At 44.3% G+C, this 9,779-nt stretch overlaps 1 long non-coding RNA gene across 1 annotated transcript; it reads left to right on the top strand.

The window, feature by feature from the left end:
* The first annotated feature begins 299 nt into the window (after positions 1-299).
* LOC109310040 lies at positions 300-6,437 on the top strand. Its single transcript, XR_002101125.1, has 2 exons — positions 300-3,920; positions 4,190-6,437. It is a non-coding gene; the product is annotated as an uncharacterized LOC109310040 (long non-coding RNA).
* Positions 6,438-9,779: the final 3,342 nt, after the last annotated feature.

The following is a 9,779-nucleotide window of genomic DNA, read 5'->3' as shown; positions in this document are numbered from 1 at the left end:
CTTTTAAATGTTTTTTCTACATACCTCAAGGTAGCAGGGGCTCATGAATGCTGCGATGCTGGGGCACATGGAGTGTCCCACAGGAGCACAGGGGGGTCCCCAGCACGCTCAGCAGCAGACCCGGAAATGGACCAGAAGCACTTCCGGTCCACTTCTGGGAGCGCATGGGGGGCCCTCCTGACTCCCCTGTGTGCTCCTGGCTCAGTGACCTGGTACCTCCTGGGTTTGGGGGGTCACCCAGGGTCCCCCTATGGCCAGTCATCAAGCCGGGGGGGCAGGCCTAGCACACTCCTTGGTAGACCCGGAAGTGGAATGACAGTACGTCCAGTCCACTTCCACGTTCGCCACCAGGCACACGGAGGGCATCCCCCCCGCCCCTCCCCCGCACTCCTGTGGGCTGCTCCATCTGCCCCAGCGTCAATCCTGAGCTGAAGAAGGAATTTTAACTTGTTTCTCACTTTCCAGCCAAGTATTCTCTCCACTCGGCTGCTAGGTGACAGAGGTGAACATCACCACCTAAATTTGAAAAGAAAGACAGCAAGCCTTGCTTTCTCCTTTGAAAGAACAATTGTAGTTTTCCACTCGTAAGTGAGAACTCTGCTCTGGATCCGGAGTGGACAGAGGTGCCAGCCTGCCCGCAGCCCAGTTCTGATGGGAGTGCAGACACTTAACTTCTTATTCATTGATCCTAGGCAGCTTTCTGTCGGCACATAAGCTGTATGGCTTACCCTTCTAAAGTACCTTCGCATTGTACGGGGAGTCCAGGTGCCTGACCTCCGGGGTTTGGAATCCCCTTTGGAGATCAGATGCTTAAAAGTTGCAGCCCCCGTGTTTGGTCTGGGCTGGGTTTCTTGTTTTCTTCAGCACAATCATGTTTCCCAGTTAATTCTTGTCAGTTTTCTGTTTAAGGAAAATATTTGTACAGGACTAGGTTAAGTGTTACCTCAAAATACTGTAGTCAGTTATGTAAGCCTACCAAAGCTAGTGTTCAGCCAAACCTCACTAGCAGGGACGGGTGATAAGGTGTGCAGATGTATTGGATCTTTGCAAGGAGTAATTGTACTTAGAAAGCACTTAGCAAGTTTTGGGTGCTACCACAGTGCACATAATTATATTGCAATGTAAGGCCAGCCTCCGGAGAGGTGTGTGGTTATGCCAGATTATCTGGAGGATGTTGGGTTTTAATCCTGTCTTTTGGTATTACATTTTTATTGGTATCTGCAACTTGTGGTGATACTTCATTCATCACATTTTCATTTAATTCAGTTTTGTAGGCCGAAATAAGAATTGTAGGCTAAATAAAATTTGGTGAGCTATTCAGATAGGGAAGTTAGCAGGCAGTTGGAGAAGTTACCCTGTAGAGGGCATGAGAACACAGCTCTCACTTGCACAGCAAACTTAGATTGTGACTGTCTGCATAATCCTGTTTTTGTGTTTCTTTAGCATCGCAGGCTGGTCAAACTCCTCTGAAGGATACTTTATGCTCAAGGCCATATTAAAAGAGCTTGGCCTGTTTTATGTTAACAGAATCACAGTTGAGAGAGAAAGTGATTATTCTTTGTAAGTACATTTAGGGGCAAGGTAAAAACGGGCAGAAGAGCTGTTTAGCTTAAAGGACAACGATAGTGTGGGATCAGATGAGTAACAACTAATCATAAAGACACTTGGATTAGTTTATTGAAGGTGTCTAACCATTATATAAGTGAAGTTCTGGAACATTTATCTAAATAAAGTTTTCTAAATGGCTTCAGGATGGAGCTTGATAACTTGTGAAAGGGATTGAATATGGTTGGTTTGTGTTTTGTTTTGTTTTGTTTTTTTTAATGAGTAGTAATGAGAGCACATGACATGAGCCTCCAAGTGTTTGGTAGCCCATGAGGGACTGAAAGAAAATATTCTTTCATTTTGTGGGTTGCTTGCTTGTATTGGAGGTGTCTGGTGAGCCTAAGTTTCATGACTTCTGGACACCTGAAGTGTCCAGAAAAAATGCCCAACCCCTGTTTTTAATTCACTCTTTGGCTTCTACAATCTTCTGAAGGATTCATCTGTAGATCCTGGTTAAAGGCAGGAGATGAAGTCCGGTAAGCTGATGCTGGCTCCCAGTTGTACTCCTGAAGTGCCACGTCGGTGGGTCTTGTTCATGGTTAAACAGATTTTTCAAATTTGGGGTTAGGAATGCATGTTCTTCCAGGTCAGGTTGGCAAGGACCGCTAGAATTCTTCCTCCCCACCCCGCTCCCTAAGCTCTAGGTCATGGACCAGCAATAATAGCCAAAACAAATTGCAGTTGAGTTTGTGAAGACCATAATTCTGATTTATATAATTTACGAATAAGTGAGATTTTGGTCTTTTAGAACCAATAATGCTCAACACTTTAACAAGGTTTTTAGTTGGGTCTACCTTTTCCTCTTAAGCAATGTCAGAGGGACAGGGTTGTCATGATACCTTGGCACTGTTTGTGACCCTCAGCCAGTCTACTATTAGTCTTCAAAAAAAAAACAAAAAAAAACTGAGTGATTTCTTACATTACTTTTAAATGGAAGTACAAAGGCTGTGAGGCTCTGCCTGTGAATTGGATGGCTATTTTTCCATTATGATTCAGACTATCTAAATTTCTCCTTTGCGTGTGCACCTCATGTTAATCTAGTGTACTGACCAGCACAGCATTGTAGGAATATGTCTTTAAAATGTTCACTGCTGCATTTGCTTTGCTTCTGCTTGGTTTATTGCAGGCTTATGTGTAGGTAAGTATAGTGTCATTGTCAGCGGGCCATTTTATTTGTGTCTGTCAAATGTCACTATCCTAGCTTCATCTATCCCCATCTGCAAGTTGGATTTGAGCTTGTATCCCTTGGGAGGAGGAGAAGCATAGAAAAGTTTATTGGAAACCATATAGAACACGATTTATGTTAATCTCTAGATAAATATATTTTAAAGCAATATCTTCTGTGACCCTAGCAATGTTCATCCAGGAAATCTGATGCACTTTACAATAATTTGGCTGCTTATTTTATTTTCAATTTAATCTTAAATGTGCCTTCACAACAGTAAATTAGGTTATGATGATCTTACAGGTTTTTATACACTGTCTCAGTATGTTTTTTTCAATATTTTCCTGTGTTGATTCTTTTTCTTTTAACCTTAGCATAAAATGAAAGTTTATAAACTTATTTAGCTGTGTTCTTGCAGTTTTCATATGTCCTGTAAAATTGTATTGATAGAAAGAGCTGATGTAGTATTTTTAGTTTAGATTGCGTGAATACTGCATGCATAAAGCAGGACTGTCTTATGACTTTACAAGAAATAATGATTCTCCTTCCACCGGTGGTACACACGCTCCTGTTGTACTTTTGACAGTGTGCATTTGTATGATTTTTACACTTTTCACTTTAATGCCATATTTCGACTGAGAGATTTGGGCATTACATTCCAGATGGAGGGATATGTGATCTAACTGACAAGCATTTGACATGACTGCTACTCAAGGCTGCCTCTGCAAATTGTAGACGGCCTCTCAAAATGCAAATGAACCCTCAGTACATGGGTATGGTATGGCAGGGCTCTTGTGGAATAGCTGTATCTTGCTACTTTGGATTGCTGTTCTTTCTCTCGGAATACAATCATTACAGGGTGAAAAGGTTAGTACTATTGGATTGCTACAAAATGAAACACAGCTATTTTATAGCCCCAGCAAAACTGGATTTTCTGTTCTTTCCTCTCCTGCTTTTTGAAGTGAAGAAATTCTCTCATAACACATTTGGATATCTACCAAATTTGTAGATATAGCCTTTGTGCTGTTCCCCTACAGCAGAGCTGTTCAACTTCAGTAGTGGCGGAGTGGGGGACTGCACGCCATGAAGACCATGTGCTGTGAGGGCAGCCCCTGGGACCCCTGCCACCACACAGTTAGCATCAGCAGTGGTAAGCAAACCCCTACAATCCCTTCTCTTGTCACATGGTTGGTGCACAGCAGCCTCCTGAACCATCCCCTGCCATACAGCAGTGGGAAAAGTGGCTGCAAGGGCCTATGGGCCATGTGCTGGTCCCTTGCAGGCTACCAGTTGGACAGCCCTGTCCTACAATATCAGTGTTTTGATTTGTTTTTTGGGGGTTTGGGTTTTTTTGGCACTGGCTTATCTGACTGCAACAGATCACCCTTAAGTTCCAGTTTCTGCTTTTATCTGATCCAGGTGCTGAGGCATCACCATGTACCAGCTGCATGTCCAGCCAAGACAATACATGCTTTTTCCATCTGATTTCGCTCTTCTTAGACTACAAGGTGATGGTCATGGAAGCTTCCCTAACGTGTGGCAGCCTGTAGACCTGAGCAGGCCAGATGAGCACACCATGGTGATTCCCACTGCCTTATTCCCTCCTATAATGGATCCGCATCTGGCCATGGTGCTTCATCTCATCTTTGAACCGAGAACATAATTTTTGTCCAACTGCCTCATAGAAGCTTATTTCAACAGCTGCAGTTCACAGAAGCATTGAAGATGACAGCTCACAGTGCAAGTTTAGAGGCAGTCTGTGTGGCCCCGGGCCTTATTTGTGGAACTTCATCTGGATTAGCCAGAATCGCCCTTCATGATGTGATGCAAGACTGGCATTTTGCATGGGTATTTCCTCAACCATTCTAGAATAAACACTTCCCTGGAGTAAGAAGAAAGAAACATCTTGCATTTGCAGTTGTATCAAATAGTGGTATGAGACTGATAGAATAAAAATGTTTACAACTGTCCCTATATAATTAGATTTCTTCTGGGGCAGATGACACTTGAGAAGGTCAAAATAGTAAAAATTATTATTATTTTTTTTTATTTTTTTTAAATCTGCATACAGGTGGATCTAGAGGGGGTATATGGTGTGAATGCTTTAGTGGGGCTTTTTTTGGCACTCTTATCTAATAGCTGATTGAATCGGCTTTAGGTAAAAGTGCCAAAAAGCCTTTCTGAAGCACCCAATCTTTGCAGAGAAGTAATACTCCACTTCTTCCAGTAAAGCATGGGAGGGGTTGGGGGATTTCTGTTTTTGTTTTTTAATGTCTGAAGCAGCCACAATTAGCAGGAGAAAATAAGTTGATTACTGGGAGATCAAGGCCTATCAAAAGAGTGAGGGTCATTCTCACTTTCCTTGTATAGAATTTAGGAGTTGGATAAATTATAATGTCCCATAAACCCAATATCAGTGCTTAGTCTGTTGTTCTTAGTGTCCAGCCAGCTTACGCATTTTTGTTCCCAAGTTCACCTTATAAAGGGGTTGGGCAGATTTCCCTTGAATCACCCTTCATGATGTGATTGAATAGGAGGACATTGAGGGCAGAAAGGGAGTGGTTGTTCTGTGAGAAATGTGCTCCTCATGGTGTGCGTGTCTCTGTCCTTTCACGTTTTTTTCTGTGACTGTTTTATTGTGCTGTGTAATTGCTGTTTAATTTCACCCACGTAGTTGTCAGGAGGGGACTTGTATTGAATTGGGTGTATCACATTTTGGCAAAGGCTCGTATAGGGACCATGGATTCTGATGGTTTTTATTGGGGTGTTGATAGTAGTGGCAGTGGAGATATGCTAACGAAGAAGGCACTTCTTGCTGAGACAAGGTTGTGTCCCACTTGATGTCCGGTGGGCATTGGAGAGTTTGCTTTTGATCATGAGTTGGACAAGGTTAGGGGGCTGTTTGAAAGGCAGGAGCAAAAGGGCTAAGAATATTCCTGTTGAGGTCTGATCTTTGTTGGGTATAGACTGATGTAATTTGGCAATTCTTCTGACCCCCTTTGGTGCGGGCTGGTAGGTTACCACTAGGGCTGTGTGGTTTGGGGGGCGGGGAGGGGTTCTTTTTGTGTTGCAGCAAGTTACTACAGGGTATTTGGACAGCACTTCCAGGTGTATAGTCTGTTTCTGTACCATCTGGAGTGTCCTCCTTGTACGAAGGCAGATTTTAGGCAGGTCAGGTAGACATCGTGAGGGGTTCTGCTCTGAGCCGATGCAGTGGTATCTGAGGCCCTGGCCTGGCTGTAGATAACAGCTTTTTTGGTGTGCTTTGGACTGCTGGTCTTGTGGACATAGTATGGTGGTCCCTGGGTTTTCTATACGTAGCAGTATATAGGGTGACATCCTGGGTATGAACTGTGGTATCTAGAAAGCTGATGTTAGTGTAGGAGTATTTTAGAGAGAGTTTGATTGAGGGATCATTATCATTAAGTATGCAGTGATGCATCATATCAGCTGTACCCCACTTTTCAAAATCCTGTATCTACCCAGGAATCTGCATGATTGATATGACTACATGGTGGGGTGGGGGCAGAGGAGGATACAGTATACAAAATATGCAGTACGTGTTGGTAAATATGTTGTTGAATGCTGTTTTGGCTTAACCTGTAACAGAGTTCATGCTGCAAGTATCTTGCCAATAGGATTTCCTCCATTTAAAAAGGTAAAATGAAAAATATTTTGTCAGTGGAGTCCTCTGGTTGCTTCTGGCAGGTAGTCTTACCAGGAGGAGGTTGTTAATGCTTACTCTGTAATAACCAGGGATCCGGGATTTCTACTAGCCACAGAAAAATGTGGTAAAACTGGGATTTTCTCATTTTGAGGAGAAAAACATGAGAAACAGTGGCTTTCCCCTTGCAGGCTAGCAGGGTTACAGCCTGCAAGAGGGTGCGGGGAGTGGGAGGAGGGCAACCAGGCATGTGCCCCCCCATATTTGTGCGTGGGGCAGGGGCAGCCTGTGGGCTTGGGCCCCATCCTACTGCCCAACCCTGAGGCCTCTAGCCCAGCGGGTGGGACCTGGGATGGCAGGGCTTGGCAGGGCAGCTTGTTGCCACTGCCGCAAGCCATGTGCTGTGATAGCAAGGTGCCCCCTGCCCACCTGCCAGCAGCAGGGGCAACAGCACAGAGTCGTGCCCATCTGCCAGGTGAGTAGGGGGTGCCTTGCCATGGCGGCATCGAGCTTCCCCACTCTGCCCAACTGTGCTGGCTCCCCCCTGCTGGGCTGCAGAGGTCCTGGACAGAGAACAGCAGCAGGCAGCCCACATCTACCCCTGCCCCCTCCTCCCCGCAGTAGGTTCTGGCCCTATCTGTGCCCTCTCCCCTGGGCTTTGCTTCAGCCATGCTGCCCATAGGGGAGGGGAAGGCTCTGCGCTCCGCTCTGCTTTGCCACAGCAGTCGCCGCTTCCCACGAGTGGCAGCCAGGACTCAGGCATTGCTGCAAGGGCCAGGGAGCTGTGGACCCGGGTCCCCAGCCCCATAGATTCGGCAGCTGACACTGCTCCCTCCCTCCCCCAGCAGGGCTGAGGGACTGTGGCTGGGGAGTGAGGGGCACCAGCAGTGCTGGGGGGCTGTGGATCAGGAGTTGAGGGGCAATGACAAGGGCAGGGCACCAGCATATTAGGGCTGCTTAGTGCCACAAAGCAGTGGGGTGAGGGACAGCTGCACCTGAATCTGCGTCCCAGTGAGTAAAGGGGGCAGGGGAAGCTCTGATTTCTCCCCCCCCCAATGATAAAAACCCCAACTCAAACACCAAAATGTATAGGTATGGAGAATTAATTTTATTATAGGAATTGAAGCACTGATAAGCTTCCAAATTGCTTTAAAGTTTTAAGTATATCAATAAAACATTGTGTTCAACTGATATAAAATACATATGTGTGTGTATTCTGCATCAGAGAACTTGTGATATTTTATCAGAGTATCTGCAATTTTTAAACATTACCAGGGATCTTGATTTTTCTAACTTCACATTTTGCAAACTTAAATGACAAAAGACCTGCTTTTTAATGATTTGCTAGTACTTTCTTAGGCCTTCAAATGTTTTACCGTGGTGAAATCACACACACTACCACAAATTGTCTAAAACTTACTAAGCGTTCTCAGTGATTCTGTCGCCTTACACTCCTGCCCTTCCTATTTCCTTCATCCCTGTGTCCTGTGCATTTGTTTTTGAGGGTATTCCATCTTTAAAACATGTAGCTTTTTCCCTGCTGAATTTAAAGGCATGTGATTTGTTAGAAATGCTTAACCAGTAACCAAAGGAAATTTATTGTAAGTGTTGATATAGTTCCTAGTATGCCCCTACTGAAATGAGTAATGGCAACAGTTTCATTATGGAATGACCCCAGCTCAATTTGTGGTGGCCCGCCCATTGTAAGCTTTATTTGTTTGTGGTATACACAATTGAGGACAGCAGGTTAAGTAATAAGATGAATATGAGAAATTCTATCAAGACATGAATAAAGAGGTTAATTTAGTGTGACACCTGTAAGCTGGCTGCTAATTGATAGACATGAAGGTTTCAAACATTTCTTATGTACGGGAATGAAAAGAAAAAAATTGCTTTAGACATCACAAAGCCAGCTGAAGCATCAGGAAGAAGAGTAGATCCAAATAAATGGGACAATTCAAATGGCAGGGTTTTTTTATTAGTGCAATATTTTTTAAAGCTAGTTACTTGTGATTTTTCAATGCATTTTGAGTCAAATCCCTCTTGCATTTTGTCTTGTCTTGGTCATGTAAAATATGCTACAGTTGGGATGATTGTACATGATAACCTTTTCAGGTAATTGTAATTTGGTATTCTGTGCATTTTATACTGATAACCTTAAAGCACTTCTACTCTGTGATTTATTTAAATGTTAATAAATTATACATTTATGGCACTTTAGTAATTCATGTGAAAATTATTTGGAGTCAACTCAATATAATGTACTGCTGTGTGGTCTCTTGTGGCCAAAAATATGTCAAACAACAATTTCATCCACTCTTCATTTTCACATTTTTAAAGTGACTTTGGGTTATCTGTAGATCAGCAAAAAACAGAAACACTTTTTAAGTGAACAGATCTCAAACATTAAAATCCATTTCATTAAAGGGACAGAACTTTCACATTGTTCTGCTTAGAAATGTATACTACTTTTTGCAGGTCTGAGTATACATGAATGCTTCTTTGGTGCTGTGTGTGTGCACTCGATGGGTGCCACTACAGGGTTTCTACCTTTTAGAGACTTCCCAGTACTCGTACATACCCTCTGTCCTTGCCTCCCTTTCAATGTTGTCCCCTGCCACATCTTGATGTAAACTCAATAAAGCTGCCCAAAGTGTAAGGCACACTTAAAGGAACAAATCCATATGTGGTGCTGGAATTCCCCAGCCCCATCCCAATTTTACTCTAGCTGAGACTTCTAGCTCAAGGCCTGCTCTTCAGGGCTGCCAGCTCCTGGCTTCAGCTTTGGTCACGCTTTATGACCCCGGGTCCAAAACTTGTGATAGTCGCCACATCTAGTCCAGCCCCCTGCTCAAGGCAGGGTCATCCCTGACTAAATCATCCCAGACAAGTGTCTGTCCAATCTTCGCTTGAAAACTTCCAAGGACGGAGATGCCACAAGTTCTCTGGCTGCCTCTCTTCCAGTGCTCAACCACCCTCAGACTCCTCCTCTCAACCACAGTTTCCCCTGCTGTAGCTTGAGGCCACTGCTTTATTCTGTCCACTACAGCCATAGTGCAACGCTCACCTCCATCTCCTCTGTCATCACCCTTCAGGGATTTGAGAACTGTGATCAAATCCCCCCATTCGGTCTCCTCTTCTCCAGACTAAATAGACCTTGCTCTTTCAGCCTGCCCTCATCAGTCTTGCCTCCCAGGCTCTGAATTGTTTTTGGTGCTCTGCACTGGACTCTGTCCAAGCTGTCCACATCCTTCTCCCAGTGTAGATGAGCAGTGTCGGTTTGGGATTTGCGAAGTGGAGGAGGGGGAACATAGCAGTGAGACCCAACCCTAAACCACCCAGCCT

The sequence above is a fragment of the Crocodylus porosus genome, unplaced genomic scaffold (assembly GCF_001723895.1).
Source record: "Crocodylus porosus isolate Cpor-Errol unplaced genomic scaffold, CroPor_comp1, whole genome shotgun sequence".
NCBI lineage: Eukaryota > Metazoa > Chordata > Crocodylia > Crocodylidae > Crocodylus > Crocodylus porosus.
The sequence above is the reverse complement of the archived record's forward strand: the minus strand, read 5'-3'. Positions and strand labels throughout refer to the sequence as shown.